Genomic DNA, 25,622 nt, shown 5'->3' with positions numbered 1-25,622 from the left:
TTAACCTACCTATGTAAGCCTAAGATCTTTGATTATTATGTGGGCAGTGTAAGATATATCTGCTTGTGGTCTTTTTGCAAATAATATAAAATGTACATAACCCCAGATCTTCAATTGGTACAGCTTGATGTTACTCGCGCTAGAATTGCAACAATTTACAATAATGAAGGTCTGTCCCTACATTATTACTGTACAACTCTAACTAGGTTTTGTTTGGGCATGTAAACACAAGAAAGGCAAATATTTTCATTTCCTACTTATATCACTTCAGCAGATTTATTTTTTTTTTGTTCCTCCTTTAGCACTTATGATTCTGAATGTACAGCCTGTGATCTCATGTGTCAATAGTTAAGATATCACAATCTTTTCCGAGGGCACATATTCTCATGTCAGAAATATAAGGATTCCCATATTCCCAGAAAAGAGTTGATTTACATTTTAGGGAAACTATACAAGGAAATGTAAAATCTTCCAGCCTGTATTATGCAGCAGGTGAAACTAGATGATCATTATGATTAACTTCCAGTGTAAAAAAAAAAATCCACATGCACAATTACAGATAATGAACAAATATGTAAAATTCATCCTCTGTTAGTGAATAACTGCAGCCAGAAGAAATGGCACCAAGCAGATAAATTAATTGCAACAACTAATTTGATCATCACTAGGATTTACACTAGACCTGAACAAATAATGCACAATTAATAATTTATTCAATGAATGTCATCTTTTTCCCCCCTTATTAATTCTTCATGAACAGGGCTCCCTCCCAGCCAGCCAAGGTACGGCTTTTGGCTTCATCCAAGCAGGTAGATAGACATCTGGGGCTTGTATTTTTCTGTTGCTGAAACTTTGTCATGGGGTGCATAGATCCCATGCTGTGTCAGTCGTTAAGGGGTTAATAGGGAAACTGCCTGTCTGCTCAGTTGTGACTGATTGGTGGCCTCATGACAGCTGCAGAGATAAAAGGGCTGCAGAGCGGCAGGGTGGCTGCTAGAAAGGCTGATGAGCTCCTGGAAATAGAAACCTTTAAATGCAGATAGGTGAGAAGCTGTCTAGGCAGCTGACTCTGAGCAGCAGCCTGACATAGCAGTGTGCTAGGAAAGCAGGCCAGAGAAACAGTAAGGGATTTACAGAGATTGGTGCTAACCACTTCATACAGGGTCTCTGGCCTGAAACCCAGAGAAATGGGTGGAGCTGGGATCCCCTATCAAACCCACCAAGGGGGTTTATTAAGGCCTTGAATAAGTGAGGTATACGTGAAGAGGCCAGACGCTGTATGCCGTTCATCTAGGCTAGTTGGCCTTCTGATGTAGTGGGCTTTCTCACCCTGAAAGCGGAAGAGACAAGCAATGACTCATCCAGAGGGCTGAGTTTGTACCACAAAAATAAGTGGGCTAGATAGTGATTGACCCATTGCAGAAAGAGGGAAATTGAGGCAGAGTTGCTGTGTTGCCTGGCTTTGCCACAAAGGGGTACTAATGATTTTAAAGGTGACTTCTGACAAACCCCTCACCCCCTACAGCATTCCTGGTTGTCTCATGGAGGGACTGGCCCTTTTACCTTTCCCTAGTGGCCCTGACTGATCCATTCATTGTACTGGGAAGCTGATTAGTCTCCTTCATTCCATTCCCTTGGGACCAGGCTGAGGTGAGCCATTCAGCCAGGAATTGAGCTCCACCTGATTTTGTTTCTAAAGATATCATTTATGTAGTATAGGTTCAGCTGTTAGGGCTTTCGATGTTCAACATAGGGTCTATCTATGTACTTTGGCTCTAAGCAGGTCACCCATGGGGCTCAGAGGAATTTTCCTCAGGTTAGTCTGAAAGCTGGGAGTGCTGTTCACAAAGCACTCAGTGGACTGGGTTAAAATGTTAGAGTAAGTGCAGTAATTGTTCTGAAGCGTTAGGGCAGGGAGCCAGTTTAGTAATAGAGGGAGCAGAAGCTGTTCACCTACCCAAATTCCATATATCGACTGGTAAGTTTTGATTCACATAAGATGGAGGGCTTCTAAATATAGTACAGTCTGGAACATCTCTTGTATTCACCCTTATCATTCATGCAAGATGGAGGTGGCTAAGGGACGTCTACAGTGGACTTCCATCCACAGACTGTGTGGTGACTGACAGCCTCATTTCATATGTAGTGGTCATGGTGGCCAGTTAATAAGCATTGATATCTTTAACCCTATCTTTTCCTGGTTCTCCTGAAAGCAGTTAACAATTTAATAATCCACACTGGCCTGATTCCCTAACAGTGTCCATATAATGTAACACTCTGAAGGGTTATTCCATATTTTTAAATGATTCACACATTTTTTTAGTGAATAATGCTTAGTGTTCAGATCATTCGCAAAGAGTTTGTTGTATATATTCAACATTCAGGAAATTTGTTTTATTGCTACTTATGTTCAGTGAATTCAATTGGCAATAGTCCACACAAAAACCTATTTTACTTAAATTGACAGTGCTAATTGTTCAAAACAAGGGTTATGTTGCTCAGAAGTTGAGTTACATCTCATCATGGCTGTGAATTTGCTTGTAGTGATATAAAGTTGTCTATTTTTAAAAAATAAGACTCATTACACATTTGAATCATTATTCATCTTAACACATTTTATCATTACAGCTGCTGCATACTCTGAATGGGTGGCTGTGTGCATCTGATTCCATTTGAAGGCTTTTGTTTACGTCGCAAGGTATGAGACACCAGGGTAAAATCCGAAAGCATAAAGAAAACCCATTAAACTGAAATATTTGTTTGCTTTTATTTGTCTGGATTAATTGAGTGATGAATGTTAGTTTCCAGAGCATGTATAAGAAGGAAAAAAAAGTCTATGGTAATAATCAGAAACAATAAATATCACGCTAGCTTCTCAGTTGTACAAAAGTCATAAATGATCTATCCTCCGGAAATCAAAGACTCAAATCAAAAATATTGTCACAACTTGCAGGTATGCAGGACTGATTCACTTTATCTGTTTGATTGTGGGTAAACTCCCACCTTTTAGTATTGTATTATTCATTTCTTTTCTTTTTTTTCTTCTAAAGGGGGAGGGAAAGGAATCTTTCTGCAAGCTAGGGGAGTGGAGTGGGAGTGTTTGTGGCAGATGAAACTGGCCCAAGATAAGGAGAGATGTTGATCAAACAGTTTCCTCTAATGTGTTCTTGTATGTAGGTAATCTAATCCCAGGCCCCTGACAATGGGAGTTTGCTACTGCATGTGACTTGCTCCCCTCCCCCCCGCAAGCATCTAAATTAATTCAGAGCACATTTCCCTTCAATTTTAATGGGATTTGTGCTCCAAAATAATTTCTGTGCTTCTGAAAATTCTACCCATTGGCTTCTGTGGGGCCAGGATTTTGCCCAGAGAGATTTATTCATAAGTATGTTCAAAGTGTTTGAGCTGTGAACAAAAATAAAGCAATTTTTCATATATTTTGAACCATTTTACAAAACCTGGGATGTACATCAGTTGCTCCTTGGAATCATTCTTCCTCATTTGCTTACTTCAGAAACAGCTTGTTTGGCTGATGTAACGTTTTAGAAAGATAGCATCAGAAATATACTTACTCTGGTTCAGAGAGGAAAGTAGGCTTCTTGTGAAGTTTCAGATATAAAAAGGATTGTCACTAAAACTGAAAATTAAGTGTTACCTAACCACATTTAAAAGCAACTAAATAAACAACAAAGCTAAAAGCAAATAGGTACATCTAAAAATGGATTGAAAAAATGGCCACAGAAATCTTAGGAATGGCTCATATAAGACTAACATTTAACAATATATTCAATACTTTCAGGTTTTCTTTGTTCATGCATTGTAGGCAACTTTAAACATAATTCAGTTGATTCTTTTATACTCTGTTGTTGTCTGAAGCCACAAATTGAGCAATGTCAATGTGCAAATATACATTGACCTTAGCTTATTCAGTGAACAGAGAGCTAATTCAACCAACAAACTTTGAACATACAGTTCTGTTCCTTTATTAACCAAGCATCGTCAAGGAATCTGTTTAGCATTAATTTAGTGTATAAACTGATTTTTAGTGAGTATTAATTCTGCAGTTGAAATACTTTATAAAATTCATGGTTTCATTTGTTTTGTTTGAGTGGACTCAATTGGGCATCTCAATCAGCTCTAGGATAAGTAGACATATTGTATGCTACAGGGGTTCTCATCTCAGTGAATTATTTGGGACATCAAGTAATCAGATTTGTAGTCCTCAACTGTTCATTCTTCCATTTTCTTTATATTCCCATTCTGCTTTATTCTTAGGAGCACCCTTGATTATGAATTCACCCTAGGAGCAGAAGGCACATCAGTCTTGGGACTATAATGTAACTCTATAGTTAATAATAGTACTGAATACATGTTCTTTCCTCTTACTATCCAACTATTACAAAGACTAAGAAGATGTAGAGACAAGTGCTAAAGAATTTGTAGTGCTTAGCAGTAGTCCTGGTAAGAATCCCAATGCCGACGCTATCCCGCAAATGCTCAGGCTGAGACTGAAAGAATCAGAAGAAACTACACTATAGGAAGACGAGTATGCCCACGTGCCCTCTGAAAGCAAGAAAGAGGAAGCAATGAACAAAGAGACAAAAAAATAAAATAAAACCAAGCGAAATTGTGCTGTGGGACCATCTGAAAAGCCCTTTGCTTCTTGTGGTTCCTTCAGCTAGTACAAGGCAAAATCAAATGTGTATATTACCAGTATATTTATGTATCTAAAATCATTTATATTTGACTGTAAAGTATCTCTCTCATCTGACCCTTAGTATGCTACTTGTCTTTTTTGATTGTAAGCTCCTTGAGACAGAGACTTTGTCTTCATATTTATTTGTAGAGTAGCTTTTTTTTTTTATTTCTAGCTATTTGCAGAGTGCTAAACATATTGAGGCCCCACCTATTCTGCTCAGCAATGCACAATAACTTCCAGGATGAATACTTAAATCAGTTTTTTTTATCTGATCTTCTATTATAGAATAGAAGAAGTGACTAGAGCTTGTTGGAACCTTTTCAACAAAACATTCTTTTGTCAAAATATGCTGTTTTGTCAAAGCAGAAACGTTTCAAGGAAATGTGTCAATTTCGATTGAGTTTTTGAGGGGAAGATTTCTAAGGACCCATGATTCACTCTCCAGTCAGAGAGAAAGAGACCCCTGAGTCAAAAACCAGCAGACCCTTTCAGTTCCAAACAGGGTGCAAACATTTTTTTTTGTGTGTGTGAAATTGAATGGTATTAAAGGTTTTGTTTTTGTTCTAAGGTGAAACAATTTTTGGGGGGGGGGGCAGGGGTGTCTTGAAACAGAACTGGCATCCTCCAGCAAGCTTTTGAAACAAATTCATTTGTGATTTCGATTATTTCTAGTAAGGAGCCCTATTCTTCCAAAGAATGCAGAAAAGTGAATGAAGGCAAGAGACGCATGCTAAAAGTTCCACGCAAACCACAAGCACATAGACTGCATGTGCATTTCCTCCAAACAAGTTGCAATGGCCAGGTGCACAGACAGCAAGAGACAGACATGTGGATTGCTCCATGGTCACATATGTGCAGCTGGCAACACTGTGGCGGAGAAAAGGAACTGAACAGTGGACAGCTAGACAGCTACTGCAATAGTGGAGCTAGCAGAATTCAAAAACGCAAATATTAGTGAGCAAACCATGCCTAGATTTAACCAGGCAGAGCCCCAGAGGAGAGGTATTTGCTAAACAGAGAGGAGCACACAGATGTGTCCGCTAAAGATATGAGCAGCCATGACAAGTCAGTGCAGACCAAGTACACAGCCACCACATACACACAGGCAACAGGTTGCCACATGGTTTGCCAGAATACTGACCAGATGGCCTTCTACCATCTGTGAGGTGAGGGAACTCAGGATATAGTTGTGTGTACTTTAGCCCTTCAAGCAATTGCAGAGCAATTTAAAGCAAGTTATAACTCTTATTATTATTTATTAATAAAACACTTATCACATTAATGTCCAAAGATTGCACTTGGGCTGTATAGTGCCAGGAACTATACAAATTATACAAACACAGATGAAAAGACTGTCCTGCTCTAGAGAGTTTACAATCCAAACCCCCTACCTCTGCATACTCCTGATCAAACAGGAAGCACAGCTTTCATTCTCGTGACCTTGCCCATATTTGCATATCCCACACTCCTTTTGCTCACTGTATAAAGGACTGTGCTCACAGTTAAGCTGCCTGGCACCTGGGGCTAATGATCATTCCAATAGCAGCTGGATTTTAGATGGGGGGAAAATGAGTAATGATTGTGACTCATCTTCCTGTTGTTGAGGAAGAGAGTTCCTATGGGCAGCCCCTGCGTTCACACACGCGCTCCCACTCGCAGAATGATTTCCCTGCTGGCACTATTATCAAACACGAATATGGCTAGCTTTGGTAATAGGTACAAAAATTAAGTATCGGTGTATTAGTGATGTGTCCCACTGCTAATCCATTTACAGCATGCCAGTTCTCACTAAAAGTTGCTTTACTTAGCAGCGAAGGGAAACCATTGAAGAGAAATTGCAAAGAATAATTAAAAAGCAACATGGGGTGTTTTGTTTAAGTTTTGCTTCACATTTTTTTCTTTTCTTGCTAAGTATCCATTGAGCTTTAATTAAGTTTTACACTGAACCTGCAACACTGTGGAATTTCCCCCCCGCCCTCCAGCCCTGTAATGAAAGCTTTGCTTGTCAGACAAATTTTTATCAATTCACAAAGCGGTAATCATCTGGTCGTACAATGAAAGGATTATGAGGTTTACAGTGGCTGCAATGTGTATACGTTTATTATCCATTTCTGAGTTCCATGTACAGATCAGGTATCAAATTATTAGGAGCTGATTCTCATTTATACTTTAAGGCCCCTTTATCTGCCAGTGTGGTGTAAAGTGAGAGTAAATGTAATATATGCCCAATTGAAGAACACTTTACACTGCCAGATTGTTGCAAAATGGTCTTTGTGTAAAAAAAAGAATCAGGCCCATAATGTTTAACTGCCTGAGGAGGTCAAAGCAAGTTTGTAGCACAGTGATTTGGGGGTTTAAGATATTTGGCCTACAAAACAGAGATATAAGATTACCTTTTGCACCACTGAAAGAATTTGTTTTCAAATTCTTCATCAATATGCAATATCATTTCTACTCTCAGCATTCAAGGTAACATTAATAAAGTATTGCACCCTATATCCTCACTGTCAGACATGGTTTCTGCAACAGGAAAAAGTGAAGTGACCAGACATTATCAGATTCTGATGCAGAAGCACTTGTGGCTCTGTAAAAGCTCAGAGAAAAGGCAGAACAGGGTAAACTACACTTTAAGTGTATGTTTTCTTGTATGAGAATTACAGCATTTTAATAAAAACGCATAATTATTCAAAATGATATTCAGCATGTTGATGGGGCTTTATACTTTTCCAAGCACAGTACAAACATTAAATAATGAATCCTCACAATTACCCTATTATACAGATGAGGAAACTGAGACTTGTCCAAAGCCACAGAATAAATCAGTGGAGGTATCAGAATTAGAAAGTAAGGGTTCTTAACTCTGCCTATGCATAGTCTACTATCCCACATTATTTCTCTGAATAGGGGCATCAAAAGGAATATTTCTGAGTATATGTCAGGTAAGCCTAACTTATATTAGGCTCTTTGTATTCTAAGCATCATGTGCAATGAAGATTGGATGTCAGAATGCAGTATTGCTAATGCTTTTTTTTTTTTTTTTTTCCCATAGGCTTCCTAGAAAATCTAAGGGGACAGTAACATCACAACTAATGTAAAAAAAAATAATGAAGGAAGAATGAGGACACAAAGAAATACAAAACTGAACACCAAATTGCTGCTTGAATAGAGGCAGAAATGTGTAAGTCAGCACTGACTCCAGTGAAGTCTGTCACATTTAGAATCTGTTTTTTAATTCAATAAGCTGGGATGTATTTCCTATATCCCCTATAGAGTCTAATAAAATGATAAATGTAAATACCTATGATTAAGATGAGAAACCCGGTGATTTAAGCTGCTCTGTGAAAGATAGAATGAAAGAAAATAAAAAAGAAAGAAAACAGCCTGGACTTACCTTTTCAGACTGTATTATCGCTTAAGACTGCCCATTTGTCTTCCTACTGAGGGTCGCAGCAAAAAAAGAAACCTCTGTTCTAGATATTTTCTTTGTAAAAAGAAGAGAAAATGATGATGGCAACTTGATTTAATGTCTTTACAGTCTGATGAATCTGACCTTAGTTTTACCCTCCAAGCCATGCATGGGAAATGTTTCCGTGCAGTGAGTTGTTAGGAATTCCCCTTCAATATGAAAATATTGTCCTACTGTTTTCATTCAAATAGCTTATAAGTTGCATAGTGCTGATCAGATACTGCCTAGCTTACCCTTAGGGCACAAGTGGGTAGGGGAGAAGGGGCAATTCCAATGGGTCTCTCAACGGGAGCAGTATATCAACTAAAGTATAATTTTCAATGTCTTCCAGTGGGTGTGAAGGCCCCAGTCTTAATTTGTGCATATGACCATGGGATATTTGATGTTACAATGGTATTTTTCCCTATATTTATATTTAGCTGTCTAATTAATATTATTTTCCTAGTGAAGCTAATTAATTATGACAGTGTTATTTGTGTTTGAGAGCTAAGGTTGTGTCACCCTTGACATTTAACTCTCCCATTTCTTCCAGCTTCACAGTATGACTGTGAACATTTGCTATAGGATGAGTCTTCGCCTAGGAGCCACATTTTGATTCAGAGGGGGAAAAAATTTTCTATCAGGGCAAAAGAATGGAATCTGAATTTATTTTTGCATTGTTTTGCTTGAACTGAAATTTAGGAACCCATTGAGCTCTGGGGAGGCAAAGACCAGAGCTCAGACAAAGTTCCATGAAGGGGGGAGAAGGGGCAGAAGAGGGAGAAAAGGCAGAGAGTATGGGGAACCCAACCAAAATAAAACCTCCTTTCCTGCATTTCCTCTTTTACAACATGCTGTTTCAATGAAAATAGCACTACCCAGCATAGTCTTTGGTCACATTTCCTTCATGCAGCTTTACAGTGTATAGATTCCAAGCAAACACTATAAAACTAAACCAATCAGGATGTCTTGTTTTACCATAGCTTCCTGTCATGGTGTCTGGTCAGGAACCTCTTTAATTCTCCTTCTCATGTGTTTATAAGGGTTTGAGCCTAGCTAAGATCAGCTACAAATATGTGCTTCAACTCAAAGAGGAAAAGAGTACTTGTGGCACCTTAGAGACTAACAAATTTATTTGAGCATAAGCTTCCGTGAGCTACAGCTCACTTCATCGGATGCATGCAGTGGGAAATACAGTGGGGAGATTTTATATACACAGAGAACATGAAACAATGGGTGTTACCATACACACTGTAAGGAGAGTGATCAGGTAAGGTTAGCTATTACCAGCAGGAGGGGGGGAAGACCTTTTGTAGTGATAATCAAGGTGGGCCATTGACAAGAACGTGTGTGTGGGGGGGGAATAAACATGGGGAAATAATTTTACTTTTTGTGTAATGACACATCCACTCCCAGTCTTTATTCAAGCCATTACATTAGGCTTGAATAAAGACTGGGAGTGGATGTGTCATTACACAAAGTAAAACTATTTCCCCATGTTTATTCCCCCCCCCCCCCACACACACACACACTGTTCCTCACACGTTCTTGTCAACTGCTGGAATTGGCTCGCCTTGATTATCACTACAAAAGTTCTTTTTTTTTTCCTCTCCTGCTGGTAATAGCTCACCTTACCTGATCACTCTCCTTACAGTGTATGTTAACACCAATTGTTTCATGTTCTCTGTTTATATAAAATCTCCCCACTGTATTTTCCACTGCATGCATCTGATGAAGTGGGTTTTAGTCCACAAAAGCTGATGCTCAAATAAATTTGTTAGTCTCTAAGGTGCTACAAGTACTCCTTTTGTTTTTGGGAAACAGATTAATAGGGCTGCTACTCTGAAACTCAAAGAGGCACTCCTTTATGGAACTCGGAAAACCCTCACTGGGCTTTAACATTCTAAAAGCTGTCCAAACCGGTGCTGGCTCAAGGAGGCCCTTGTCCCCTCCATATATCCATATTTAACTCCTACTGTAGTCAGGTGCAATGGGGCTGTATGACCTCTTCCAGAAAGTGCCAAACAACTTGTATACTGCCTGCTCTTCAGAATTCATTAATGTTGCATAACTATTTATTTTCTAACCCCCGTTTCTCCCTCGCTCCTCATTTTTGATTTTCTCCATGTTTGGCCTCTGTTTCTGTAAACGATGAGCAAAATCATATGAGCCACTTTTGAGTGACAGGAAAGTAAAAGAAAAAAAACACCCTTCCCATTATAACAAAATGATTGCAACTTTTCATCTAGGACACAGAGAATAATTGATTTTTCTCAGTTCAGTGGTTAAACTGAAAAATAATAATAATACAATTGTTTTGGGTCAGCCAGAAACAAGGTTTGGTTTTGTTTTTTCTTACCGAAATGAATAACCAAGAAAAAAGATATTTCAGGTCAAACAAAACATTTTGTTTGGTCCAAAATGATTTTGTTTTTAAATTTTGATTCTGGGTATTTATCTGTTTGGTTGGTTGGGTTTTGTTTTTTTTAAGCTAAACATAATTTTGAAATGAAAAGTCAAAACGTTTTATTTTGCAAATGTCACCATTAAACATTTAGACTTTTCAAAAAACAACAACATTTCTTCTGCCAAAACTATTGGCTGAATCCTCCCCAAATTTGTGAATAGTTTGTCAACGTAAAACTGCATTTTTCAACAAATAAACAAAAAAACATTACCGTGACCTGTTATTAAAGAGAAGTGGCTGAGGTTTGAAAGCTGGAATGATGTATGGGTTGAGGAACAGTGTTAGCAAGTGCTAAAGGAAATTGGTTTTGATTTACCAACTACTAAGCATCTAAAAATTGCATAATAAATATGCACAGTACTTTTTTTTTCTATTTCAGTGCACACTTAGGAACAATGCAGTAAGCATTCATGAGCAGCCATTTGAAGTTGGCTAGAGTTTTGAGCATGAAGTAGCTTAAACTATTATGGATACCTGATTTCTCAGTGTCCTGGAGCCTGCCAGCCTGCCTATTATTGTAATCAATTTTCCAGAATTGGGTGTTGATTGGCAGTGGGAGAAACAATGAGTAAGACTGGGAAGCAAAACAGCAAGGCATTCAGATAATATGTGTATCATAAGAACTTAGAAAGACAGTTAGGTAGATAAATTGTCTTAAAAAGTACATGATATATTGAAAGGCAGCATGATCCACTAGATAGTGTACTGGACTGGGACTCAGGAGACCCAAGTCTCTTCCTGGCTCATCCATTGCTGTGCTGTGTGACCTTAGGCAAGCAATTCATTTTTCAGTGTGTCTTTTCCCTTTACCCATTCTTTGTCTGTCTCGCCTATTTAGGTTGTAAGATCTTCAAACCAAGGATTGTCTCTTATTAAGCATAAGGTACAGCAGCTAGTAAATACAGGGCCTGGATATCAGTGGGGCCTTCTAGGAGCAACTGTAACACAAATAATATGTAATCATGTAATTAAAGACATAACCCACATGCTTGCTTTGCAGTATTCGGTGGCGTAAATAAGGGAAGCAACAGTGGGGCGGATACATATGTCTTGGTTTTGTTTTGGAGTACTCTGTGTGCCCGTTAGATGCCTGAAGCTATGTGGGCAACTTCCATTGTGAACACGCTGTCTTGCAGGACACACAGAGTCACCCTCTAAGAGTGGCACCTGTAGGAATTCAAGGGGAGGGTGAGGAGTTTATGAATAGGAGTGGGAGCCAGACTGCAAGACTCACAGGTGGAGCCAGGCAAAGGACCAGAAAGGTTTCCTGTAAGGATTGTGCTGCAGGGTCTTTGCCAGTTTTGTTGGATTTAGACCTCAGGCTCCCTTCCCCCCCCGGAGAAGAGGACTAGAATTTGCCATTGCAAAGACTCAAGAAGAGGTTGAAAGAGACTTTGGGACTATCATTCCCCCATCCCCACCCCCAATTTCAAGGAGCAGGTGTGCCCTACAGGGCGTTTGGACACCATTCCACAGAGACGGAGAAGGGTTAATCCTCCCAAAGAAGAGCCCTATGGGAGTATACATATGTGCACATGTATCATTATATTTTGCATTTGAACCTGTGGTACTAACAAGGACTAAATGTTGGGGAAACTGACCCCCACCCCAAAATGTTACCTTTAGAAAATTGTTATTGACAATATTCACAAATGCTTCATGGGTTACAAGTACATTTATACATTATTTTAGTAAATATTTTCCTTTAGCAATTTTGTGCCACTTTCGTTCTCTCAGAGATTTAAGTCCATATAATATGTAGAGAGAGATGTATCAAAATCCTGACAAGACTAACCTCTCGTTTGTACCTCAGCTGAGCTACAGTAAAGGGGAAAAGAAATATCGTACTTAATATTATCATAGTGCTTTCCTCAGGCCCATTAGACAGGCACATGGTGGAGGAGTTATGGTGCCTGTAGAACATGAACTGTGGTGTTTCCTGACTTCAGAATGCTTTACTTTCCCATTAACATAATTTTTGGAATAGAATCATTGAATAAAATTGAGAACATTCTAAAAATATCACCTAGGGGCAAATCCTTCCTGTATATCCTCTGGTGGGGAGGGTCCCTTGGCAATGGAATCTGTTTAGAGCCAAGGTTTGGGAGCAGCTAACAAGGCATGTAGAGTATGTTTGGATGTGGGGCAGGATGCAGTGGAGGCAGAGCGGGTCTAGAGGACTCACCACCATATTTCTGGTCATTTCTCTGATTGAGGAGTGCTGGAGTAGCTCTGCTGCGCCCTTGAATTCTCAGGTTCTGTAAACTTAAGAGGGCTTGACCTTCTCAGTGAGACACTAAGACTGAGTGACGGGGACTGAATTTGCCCCTTATTGTATGCACGGAAAGTTCTCCACCTGCACCTGACCCCCTAAAAAATCACTATTGTTTTCCAATTCACAGGATACCGGTAATGACCTAATCAGCTCCATAAACCTGGCATTTAAATTTAAACTTCCTGGGATTTGCTGATTACATCCCAGCCTTTATATACACTAATGAACAATAGGTTCAGTGTGATGTAGGAAAGGAGAAGAGTTATATGATAGGTGAGAATGGGATAAAAGGATCTTACCTTCAACCTCAGCCTCTATGGCTTTACCTGAGGAAGAGAGATGCTTGATCACCGACTCCTGCTGCTCTACTCTTCCTCTCCACTCTCTGTCTACCCGAAGGAACCAAGGAGTATATGGTAGCCAGCACTGAGTCTTGCAGACACCAGAGTCAGAGTAGGTATCAAGTAGCAAATTCTGAAGAAGGTCAGCTCCCTGTTCTCTTTGGTGGGCTCTCTTAGGTTAGCCATGATCCACAAGGGCCAGGTGACATCATTCATGTGAATAAGAAGTGTTTTTTACTTATGAATCTGCTACCAGGTATTAAAGTATTCTTCAGTTCACCATTTTCTCTTTGTCTCACTGTAAAAGTTCTGTATGTTCACAGTAAGAATGGAAACTCACAGACATAGTAATGAAAGCGCTGTGGTAAAGCAGCATCCTGTGAGGTACAAAAGGTTTTGAGTTCTCTACTAGGAAGTTATGTTGAATGGCAGCTACTGTTGATCTTTGCTATATGAGGTTTTTTTTTGCCTTAACATTAATATTAATGGTGAGATTCTGCCATCGACCCACCCATATGAGCATTGACATTAGTGAGTGTTTCTACACAGGAAAATGAAGGGCCAGCCCTTTAAAAGGCACACTCAAGCAAAGAGAAGATATATTTTATCATAAATCTGATGACACTTGTGTACTTTTAAAATATTCTTGTCATTGCTAATTACCCAGTATTTGAGTTAGCCTGATTCTCATTTACACCAATGCCTCTTCACACTGCTGATCAGCCAGTTCCTATTTGCTCAGAGCACTATGTGTTTGTGATTTCAGGGCCTTTATAATGCCTAGGGTGCCACAAGGAGAAAGGCAGATGTAACAGTTCAATGAACTTTAAAAGGCTCTAGCCTCCTCAAAATAAAATTGCCACTTCATTTTACAAATTTCACATAACTTTGGCAACTTGGACTGGATTCGTCTAGTAGACAGACTAAAAGGACATTCAGTACCTTGTGTGTCCAACCAAGTTTTATGGACACTGACCCACATCTGAGGCAGAATGGAGCCATTACTGTTTTTATTTGCTCCTTTATACTATGGCAACATTGGGAAGGGGAAGTTAGATGATAAATGTCTTTAGTCACATGACAACAGATGATGCAAACAGCTATGGTAAATTTAGAGACAGAATATGCAAAATATGATTTAACATAGGCTATAGAAAGAAATTTGAGGATTTGGTAAAAGAAGAGAGACTTATAAGGAATTTGGCAATTGGTTAGGGCATAGCTCCTTAAAGAGCTGGGGGAGTGGAGGGGCAGGGATCTAACCTTCAAAGGGGTTTTAGAACTAATTGATATGGAGCAATTTTTCACAGCATGTCCAGAAGACCTTAGAATTTGGTTGCACGGTCACAGCCCTACAATCGTGGCTGAAGCTGTGAACAAGGCTGACAAATACATAAGCCACCAGGCACTGGGGAGTGGGTTGCGGGGAGATGTAGTAACAAATATAAAAGGAGATGCATACTTCTTAGCCAGTCAGAAGCAGTGATTACAGCTATCCGATAACAGCCTGATTTATCAACGTCTCTTTTATGATGTTTTATTCAGTAAAATCTTTTTGTTTAAAAAAAGTTACACTTTGTGAACATGAGAGAAGTGAGCAAGCATAATTTGTTCAGTGTTTCCTTTCCCAAAAATCTACTGCCATAATTAGATAAATCGAATTAGTACTAAAAGAGATCAAATGTCCCCCTACATTGGCAATAAAAGTGTTTGCATTATTATGGTGCAAGGTACAGAACAAAGTACATCTCCAATCCTTCAACCTTCAGTCATATGAGTAGTCCCACTAAAGTCAACAGAACTCCTTGTTTGAATAAGGATTGGGGTCAGCCCATAGATGGTACAACTTAAAGTGTCTTATCAGGAGATGTAATACGGAAAAATGTAAATAAACCAAAGAATAGTCAAAAAAAGGGAACTTTACATCTTTGTTCTTGGAGGGAAGAAAAATTCTTATATTTAAAAGGTACTACACAGCAAAAGATAAACCAAACAGCTTAACTGAAAAGGAGTTTACATTTTAATCTGTTTCTCTCCCCTTTTTTCTGTCTTTTAACACAGTGCTATAGCAAGCTGATTGAGGAAAGCAGGCCATTTTTATAGAAATCATGGCTCTTGGGATCATATCGTTTGTGGGATTTTGGTACAATTTGCAAAGGATATCAGGTCAGGTAGAAAAAATATATGAAACGCCTCTGTCTAAGCATTTGTCTGCACTGGGAAAATGAGTGGTGTTTTAACATGTCTTCATTCACACATTTTAATCAACACATTTTTAAGCACTTCTGTACGAAAAGACAGCAATGTTTATAAATATGTTAACAGGTCACGGTTAACTCCAAATCCTCACCTAGACTAACTTCATTTTTCTAGTATATACTTACCCTAATACTCTGTACAGGTCTATTTGCCTAATGCTTTTCACCTTGAAGGTAATATGCAAACTAGATACCATTAACTTGGGTTTGAATAGAGACTGGGAGTGGCTGGGTCATTACACATATTGAATCTGTTCCCCTATGTTAAGTATCGTCACACCTTCTTGTCAACTGTCTAAAAAGGCCATCTTGATTATTTCTACAAAAGTTTTTTTTTCTCCAGCTGATAATAGCTCATCTTAATTAATTAGCCTCTTACAGTTTGTATGGCAACTTCCACCTTCTCTGTATGTATATATATCTTCTTACTATATGTACCATTCTATGAATCCAATGAAGTGGGCTGTAGCCACGAAAGCTTATGCTCTAATACATTTGTTAGTCTCTAAGGTGCCACAAGTCCTCCTGTTCTTATCATCAATAGTATCATCCAATAGAGTAATATTTTCCTTTGTTGTTAATGTAATAAGCAACTGCAATAGTTAAGGCAGCAAAACTATTTCTATTATAACCCCTCTTTTTATCCACTTATACTTTTCAAAACTTAACCCTTTGGGGGGCTGACATTTTCCATGATTGTGCTCTACTTGATGTTGTGGAAGAGCAAAAAAATAGACTTTCTTATTGAGGGGTGGGGTGCAGGGGAATCTAACCACATTTTTGAACAAGGCTACAATGTAAATTATCAAAACTTGAAACTTTTGAAAATAGTTTAAGTGTCACTGAAAGAATAACAAGAATGAAGTTCCTTGCACAGTAATGTTCTAACCGTAATAGCTAAGATATACATATTGCTAACAAATTAGCTATTTTACTGTGACTGATATATTGTGTGGTTAGTAGGGCTGTCAATTAATCGCAGTTGACTCACATGATTAACTCAAAAAATTAATCACGATAAAAAAATTAATCACAATTCATCACACTTAAAAAATAGAATACCAATTGAAATTTATTAAATATTTTGGATGTTTTTCTACATTTTCAAATATATTGATTTCTATTACAACACAGAATACAAAGTGTACAGTTCTCACTTTATATTATTATTTTTATTACAAATATTTGCACTGTAAAAGGATAAGATATTATTTTTCAATTTATCTCATACAATTACTGTAGTGCAATCTCTTTATCATGAAAGTGCAACTTACAAATGTAGATTTTATTTTTTGTTACATAACTCTCAAAAACAAAACAATGTAAAACTTTACAGGCTACAAGTCCACTCAGTCCTACTTCTTGTTCAGCCAATCACTAAGACAAACAAGTTTGTTTACATTTACAGGAGATAATGCAGCCCTCTTCTTATTTACAATGTCACCTGAAAGTGAGAACAGGAGTTAGCATGGCACTTTTGTAGCCGGCATTGCAAGGTACTTATGTGCCTAATATGCTAAACATTCGTATGCCCCTTCTTGCTTCAGCCACCATTTCAAAGGACATGCTTCCATGCTGATGATGCTCGTTAAAAAATAATGCATTAATTAAATTTGTGAATGAACTCCTTGGAGGAGAACTGTTTGTCTTTGGCTCTGTTTTACCTGCATTCTGCCATATATTTCATGTTATCGCAGTCTCAGATGATGGCCCAGCGCATGTTTCTTTTAAGAACACTTTCACAGCAGATTTGACAAAATGCAAAGAAGATACCAATGTGAGATTTCTAAAAATAGCTACAGCACTCACCCCAAGATTTAAGAATCTGAACTGCCTTCCAAAATCTGAGAGGGACAAGGTGTGGAGCATGCTTTCAGAAGTCTTAAAAGAGCAACACTCAGATGTGGAAACTACAGAACTCGAACCACCAAAAAAGAAAATCAACCTTCTGCTGGTGGTATCAGATTCAGATGATGAAAATGAAGATGCATCCATCCGCTTTGTTTGGATTGTTATCGAGCAGAACCCATCATCAGCACGGATGCATGTCCTATGGAATGGTCATTGAAGATGAAGGAATATATGAATCTTTACTGCATCTGACACATCACTATCTTGCGAAGCCAACTACAACAGTGCCATGCAAACACCTCTTCTCACTTTCAGGTGACATTGTAAACAGGAAGCGGGCAGCATTATCTCCTGCAAATTGTAACCAAGTTTGTTTGAGTGATTGGCTGAAGTAGGACTGAGTGGACTTGTAGGCGCTAAAGTTTTACATTGTTTTATTTTTCAGTGCAGTTATTTTTATACATAATTCTACATTTGTAAGTTCAACTTTTACTATAACGATATTGCACTACAGTACTTGTATAAGGTGAATTGAAAAATACTATTTCTTATCATTTTTACAGTGCAAATATTTGTAATAAAAATAAATATAAAGTGAGCATTATACACATTGTATTCTGTGTTGTTATTGAAATCAATATATTTGAAAATGTAGAAAACATCCAAAATATTTCAATAAATGGTATTCCATTATTGTTTAACAACACGATTAATCGCAATAATTTTTTAATCCATGATTAATCGCGATTAATTTTTTAAATTGCTTAACAGCCCTAGTTGTTAAGGTTTTTGTGCTATCCGTGGGTATTTTTAATTTCTCTGGAACTCAATGCATTAGGTTCATTTAATTGGTCATAGATCAGGAACAGGAAAACATATAATGTGTTCTAATAATGAGTTTAGGAGCAAATATTAGCTTGCTGGCTGTGTTTTGAAGAATCTCCACTTTTTTTCCCTGGGATAATGGATATATATCTGTTTGCTACTTGACGCCTGTCCTAGTTTGCTGTTAATTTTGAAACTTCCTTAAACAGAATATTTTCAACTTTTAGTTTCGAGTTAACACAAGCTCAAAGCATGACTACTCTGGAGAGATGAAAGGCAGTGCCTTTCTTATCTGCTAAACTAACTACTTTCCAGTTATTTTCAAAGCAGTTATCAGAGAATAGAACCAGACTGAACATAACCATTCTGATTGGTCATGAGAATCTAGTTAGATCCAGTTCTCCCAGCGAGTTTAAAGGAGTTTCATTCTTTGTGAGTTCCAAATTGATAGGTCCATGCTGATGACACAAATATAGTGTATAGATTTGCTTTATATCCTTCACTCTTCATGCTGAATAATATTGGCATCTTAACATAGAAGAGATACTTTATGAATTATATTATCCATGTATCGTGATCTCTACAGATAATATATTATGGCTATATTTTCAAAACCATGCACAGTCATAAGCAGAATTAGCTTGATTAAGTCCTGTGCTAAAGATTTATCAGAATGGTCAGGTTCAAGAACTTTAAATGTTCTCATGGGCTGTTGATCTTAGAGGATGTGTATGAACATCAGTGATGGCTTATGCAATATTAATACTTTAGAGTGTAAATACAAATAATTTTCATCTTTCTAAGCCATTGATGTATATTGTTATAGATTGTTAGAACAATTCTTAAAATTCAATTGTTAGAACAATTCTTAAAATATATTAAAGAGCTTCCCAGTCAAAAACTTAGCTGTAGTTAAGACTGTAAATGCATGGCAATACCTTAAGAGAAAACAGCTTCGAGGCTATTTAAATAAAAAAGAAAGCTAGCAACTTCGAAAGTAATGTAAGATATTAATAAAATAAAATTAGTAATAGGGGGACCTTACTCTGCCATTATTCCTTCTCATCTTACAGCTGAGTCTTTTGCAGAACTTTAAGCCTACACCACACCATGCTCAGTACATTAATGCATTAATATATGTACTACCCAAATTTATGGTCTGCACTTGCACAATTATTTTAGGTTTCAGAGCAGCAGCCGTGTTAGTCTGCATCCACAAAAAGAAAAGGAGTACTTGTGGCACCTTAGAGACTAACAAATTTATTTGAGCATAAGCTTTCATGAGCAACAGCTCACTTCATTGGATGCATTCAGTGGAAAATACAGTGGGGAGATTTTATATACACAGAGAACATGAAACAATGGGTGTTACCATACACACTGTAACGGGAGTGATCAAGTAGGGTGAGCTATTACCAGCAGGAAAGGGGGAAAAAAAACAAAAAACAAAACCTTTTGTAGTGATAATCAAGGTGGGCCATGTCCAGCAGTTGACAAGAACATGTGAGGAACAGTAGCGGGGGAAAATAAACATGGGGCAATAGTTTTACTTTGTGTAATGACACATCCACTCCCAGTCTTTATTCAAGCCTAATTTAATGGTGTCCAGTTTGCAAATTAATTCCAATTCAGCAGTCTCTCATTGGAGTCTGTTTTTGAAGTTTTTTTGTTGAAGAATTGCCACTTTTAGGTCTGAAATGAGTGACCAGAGAGATTGAAGTGTTCTCTGACTGGTTTTTGAACGTTATAATTCATGACGTCTGATTTCTGTCCATTTATTCCTTTAGGTAGAGACTGTCTGGTTTGGCCAATGTACATGGTAGAGGGGCATTGCTGGCTCATGATGGCATATATCACATTGGTAGATGTGCAGGTGAACGAGCCTCTGATAGTGTGGCTGATGTGATTAGGCCCTATGATGGTGTCCCCTGAATAGATATGTGGCACAGTTGTCAATGGGCTTTGTTGCAAGGATAGGTTCCTGGGTTAGTGGGTCTGTTGTGTGGTGTGTGGTTGCTGATGAGTATTTGCTTCAGGTTGGGGAGCTGTCTTTAAGCAAGGACTGGCCTGTCTCCCAAAATATGTGAGAGTGAGGTATCATCCTTCAGGATAGGTTGTAGATCCTTGATGATGTGCTGGAGAGGCTTTAGTTGGGGGCTGAAAGTGATGGCTAGTGGCAATCTGTTACGTTCTTTGTTGGGCCTGTCCTGTAGTAGATGACTTCTGTGTACTCTTCTGGCTCTGTCAATCTGCTTCTTCACTTCAGCAGGTGGGTATTGTAGTTGTAAGAATGCTTGATAGAGATCTTGTAGGTGTTTGTCTCTGTCTGAGGGGTTGGAGCAAATGCGGTTTTATCGTAGAGCTTGGTTGTAGACAATGGATCGTGTGGTGTATATGAAAGCTGGAGGCATGTAGGTAAGTATAGCGGTCAGTAGGTTTCCAGTATAGGGTGGTGTTTATGTGACCATCACTTATTAGCACTGTAGTGTCCAGGAAGTGGATCTCCTAGTAACTCAAGCCAAGTTACAAAGTAAACCAAAAAAAAAAAAAGAACCTTAATTACAAAAATTTTGCATGCACACAGATCTTGGTATCAGCTAGGAATAGGCTTTGGAGAAACTGTAGTTCTCATATTTTACTTTTAATTCATTTTCCCTTGTAGTAGTTAATCTATTTCTCCTTCATCACAGCTAATTTAAACCCTGTAAAGGATGATAAACAAAACTGTGACTTCTACTGGATACAGCATACAAGTTGAACTTCAAAAAGAATGAGCTGGAAATAAAATCTGGTTAAGAGTAGTATTTGCATTTAAACTTATACTTTGTATTTGTCATTTGCCTGTACAGATCTCGTCTGTGATTCTAATTCTATTAAAATATACTATAGTTTAAAGTTAAAAAGAAACTGTAAAGTTGTACTTCTTCACTTGTCCAAGGAATAAATAAAGAGAAGTCTGAAAGGATGTTTTAAATGCTTTACATTTTCTTCCAAGGCAAAGGAATGTGGAATATTATTTAATATTAAATTGTTTTATAAAACCTTAATGGACTCTTTATTCCTTCTAGTAATCATAATCCTTTTTAAATGATATGGCACCATTACATACAATAAATAATGTCCCCTTCAATGCAATGTATATTAAAGCCAATAACAACAGTACCTTGTTGTGCAGTTAATAGCTGTAATTGGCAGCGGTTCTGTAGCTCCTTGCCAAATTATAGTTGATAAAATATTCATTCTTACGTCTATCACAGGAGATTGCAATTACTGACTCTCCACTCTTACCAGACTACCAACCGCTAAATGTTTAATCAAAAATGATGTAGCACATTAGCACTATTAAGTAGAATATTATTTTCTTCTGGTCAACATATAACCACATGTCAGTACTGTGCTCAGCTGGTAGCACATTTGGCTTCTGGTCTAGAAAGCTGGTGGGAAGTCCCACACTACATGGCACAAGCTGTACACAGCCCCATTTTAGGACAAGCCTAAATCTCACCCTTTCCAGGGCAGAGATGCATTTTTGGGTCAGGAGTTGGGTCAGAAGGGTCAGGGAGGAGAGATTGGAATATCCCTACACGTTGGCTATTCTTCAGGCTCTGCAAGGCCCATAGGAGCCCTGGCATCCAGGGCACCAGATGGGGCATCCCATAGGGCTCCTTAGATTGTGCTGGGGACTGAATCTATTCCCAGCAGCCCCAGGATCACAGAGGTGCAAGCTTCATTTCCTAGCACTAGTGCAGGGATGAATCTGGCCACAGTGGTGACTTTACAATATAGGCAGCTGATCCTGCAAATGCCAACTGTTGGCCATCAAAACCACCTTTAGAGAATAGCGTCATTACTTGGAAGACACTTGTCTTCCAGTTCAAGTATTCACGGATCAGAAGAATTTGAAGCACCTGAGAACTGTAGAGGTTCTCAATCAATGAGAGATCTGTTGTTCCCTCTTTTTTCTCCCAATTTGATTTCACCCTGGCATCCCGAAAGGTTAAAGCCAACACATTATCTGACATGGGCAAGTACCCGAACAAGGGAATAGATCCATAGAGCACTCCATAGTTTTGAAGCCCTGCTGTTTTGTTAACACCATCATCATCATCATGTTCCCATTACACCTCTGATGTTTAGAGCGGTGACAAAACTCCTCCACTCCTGTCTGTTTCTGGCAAGTCTTTCAGTGATTTGTTAACATACTTGTGCACAATGATTTATTGTCTCTTGTAAAGTCTCTCTTGCCTCAAAATCCATTTGTGGTAAAATTGATGTCGACCAGTACAAATCCAACCCCTGATTTGAACTTCTCAGTAAAGAATGTGGTTCTCTTATTCAAATATCAGATCTATGTTCCTGATGGTCAACCAGGTCTGGCCATATTTGGGAGATGTAATCACTTGCCCCTGACTTGCCATGTCAGTCACAGGAGAACGATGAAGCTTGTGTCTCAAGTTGTCCCACTGATTAACCTGGTGGTCTTCAATTCCAGCTACCCAATACAAGGAATGTACACCCAGTGTTACTTGTTTCCCTGCCAAAAAAGTACATCTACAACTCCTTTCCCAGATGGATACGACTACCTCCTCTCTGCATTATGGTCCTGGGACAGAAAGAATTCCTGATGAAGCAGATCTTGGACTCCAAGATTCTCCATGGGAAACGCATGCAGAGTGTCTATTGGGTGGGCTGTGGTCCTGCTGATCATTTCTGGGAGCCGGCCAACAACATACATGCCCCCAGCCTACTTCAGGCTCGAAGCTGCCTGGTAGGCATCTTTTGATGGTGATACTTCTAAACCTACGTAAACCTAAATTACATCTTTTTGAGCCTGTTTAAATGTGATGAGTCACCCCTGAGCCAGAGAGTTTGATGAGTGACCAGAGGCAATTTCCTGTAGGTCTTGTGATAGGCCCTGTACCATTCAAGCAGCATTCAGCCAATCCACAGGTGAGGACCCACACACGTGATCCAAAGGCAGGTATATAGGCTCCTGAGAGAAGCAGTATCTCCAGTCTGCTCAAATTCACTACCTGCCGTGGAGTATTCCTGTTGCTAGTAATTTCAATAGACTGCTCTAGATGGCCCTTACTCCTGCTATAGCAGTGTCTGTTTCCACACTAGCCGGCTCATTCCAGCCTGCATCTTCTCCTGCCTCAGCCTGCCACTGGGGAACTCTGACACTGAGATATTGAAGAGATTAGCAGCTCTGTAACCTGAAGATTTGATGTTTTAACTACAATCCTGATATTCACAGTGCAAATGTAATCACTAACATGGGTAGGTCCCATTGACTTCTCTTTCTTTTGCCCTTCCTTCCAAGTATTGAGTTCAGTCTCTGTTAACTAAGTTGTCTTGGCTCTTCAACTGCTGCCATTTCGTCCAAACAGATTTATTTTGAAATACTGGTGTTTGATTAGCTGCACTAGTTCCTGAATTGAGACCAGAACCTCATTTTACTGTAGAATCCCGCTGAGCTCAAACCAGGAACCCACAGGAGAAAGAAATACTGCTCTTAAAATACAGAGGTATGCAAATACAGGGGCTTGCCATTATAAATGAGGGTGAACCTGTGTGCCAGCATTTAAATGGGGAAGTGAATCTGATCAAGATGACCCCAGAGCTGTAGAAGGCACACAGTTAGACAGGTTGGTCCTGGTATGAAACAATGCAATGTGGGATAGCAGCTGGTGGACTGCCAAGTCATTGTGAAATACAGATGTGTTCACATGAACCTTACTCATGAACCTTAAACTTTCTACAATGGACTTAATCAAGTTTTAAACTGGATTAGCCCATTCACAATATCTGGTGAGTTAATTCTCATGAAGGGGTTGCCGGGGGTGAAAGTAAAATTGAGCCCTTACCGGTACAGGGCTGCTCTGGACCCCTGCCCCCGGAAGGGGAGAGGCCTGGGGCAGAAGGAGCGGGGTTGGGGTCAGTGTCCCCCAGCCAGCCCATCTGCACTGCCTGGCCCATGCCGCCTGGGGCTCCAGCAACAATTTAAAGGGCCGGGGGCGGCTACTTCTTTTGCCCCCCCCATTGGCGGCCGGGGGGGGCAATAACATTAAAGCGCTCTCATGGCAGCACTTTAATGTCGCTGCCCCTTTTGCGCCCCCCATCGGTGGCCCTGCCGGGTCGTCGCTGCCCCTTTTGCGCCCCCCTCATCAGTGGCCCTGCTGGTAGGGACCTGGCAGGGCCGCCAATAGGGGGCGCAAAAGGGGCAGTGATGTTAAAGCACTGCTGTGGCAGCTCTTTAAGCAGGGTTCTTAAAGCGCTTTAAAGTCAGCAGTCTGGGCCAGTTCTGGCGGCTATTTTTTGATAGGTACGCTATACTGGCCGTACCGCCTTACTTTCACCCCTGGGGATTGCATCATGTGGACACAGGTAATTTTGATTTGAATAAAACCCCAAAAGTTATTGTAGGTAGAAAAAACTCCCCATGTAGACAGCACCTAAGTTACTTGGGTCACATGCAGACAAACACAACATTGAGAGTCTAATTCTGCATGTCCATGCTGTACAGAATTCCCTGGTCATTTAGACGAGCTGTTTTAGAGAAAGAACAGTTATTTCAACAGTGGTCCTGTTACAAAAAAGAGAATAGAGATATAAATGGAGTGCCCAATAAATCATTTTATGGCTGCATAAGGTCTCCTTGACTTTATTTATCAAAATGCTATTTATGCCTGTTCCATGTCTATTTGAATTAATTCAGTGCGACCACATAAAACAGCATGCTGGGTTTGATTACTTTATTGTTCTGCAGCAACACTGTGATTTCACCAGTCAATCTGCACTCCAATGCACGTCAAATGTATTATCTATGTCATTGCTTGCCCCCAGTTTACTGTGGACAAGAGGACTGAAAGTGGCCTAAATTTTCAAAAGTGATCAGTGATTTTTGAAAGCCTCACTTCTGGGGGGTCAAGCTTAAATGGATCTGATTTTCAGGAAGTCCTGAGCACCGACCCTCTGAAAATCAGGCCTCAATTTTCAAAGGGGCTAATCTGTTTGGGTAATTTTGTTTTGTTTTTATTAATATTTCAGCATCTTGACGGGTCACAGGAACTGTGAAGCATTAACTGGTGTGCACTGTGTGAAATAACTATCCTTTTGGCAGATGCTTAAGTATGCATAATTTATCTACTTCATATCACTTTACAAGTGCCCTTGTCTAAGTTTAGCATTGAGATAATTATAAAGGTTATTATCACAGATCTTGGGAGATAGGCCAGTCCTTGCTTACAGACAGCCCCCCAACCTGAAGCAAATACTCACCAGCAACCACACACCACACAACAGAACCACTAACCCAGGAACCTATCCTTGCAACAAAGCCCGTTGCCAACTGTGTCCACATATCTATTCAGGGGACACCATCATAGGGCCTAATCACATCAGCCACACTATCAGAGGCTCGTTCACCTGCACATCTACCAATGTGATATATGTCATCAT

The 25,622-nt window shown here is 39.3% G+C and overlaps 1 long non-coding RNA gene across 1 annotated transcript; it reads right to left on the bottom strand.

The window, feature by feature from the left end:
- Positions 1–2,780: 2,780 nt before the first annotated feature.
- Positions 2,781–13,507, bottom strand: LOC142070778 (uncharacterized). The gene is made up of 3 exons (XR_012666712.1): positions 13,186–13,507; positions 8,091–8,180; positions 2,781–4,300 (listed from the first exon to the last, which is right to left on the bottom strand). It is a non-coding gene; the product is annotated as an uncharacterized LOC142070778 (long non-coding RNA).
- Between the last annotated feature and the right edge of the window lie 12,115 nt (positions 13,508–25,622).

Source organism: Caretta caretta, chromosome 1 (assembly GCF_965140235.1).
Source record: "Caretta caretta isolate rCarCar2 chromosome 1, rCarCar1.hap1, whole genome shotgun sequence".
Lineage (NCBI taxonomy): Eukaryota > Metazoa > Chordata > Testudines > Cheloniidae > Caretta > Caretta caretta.
The sequence above is the reverse complement of the archived record's forward strand: the minus strand, read 5'-3'. Positions and strand labels throughout refer to the sequence as shown.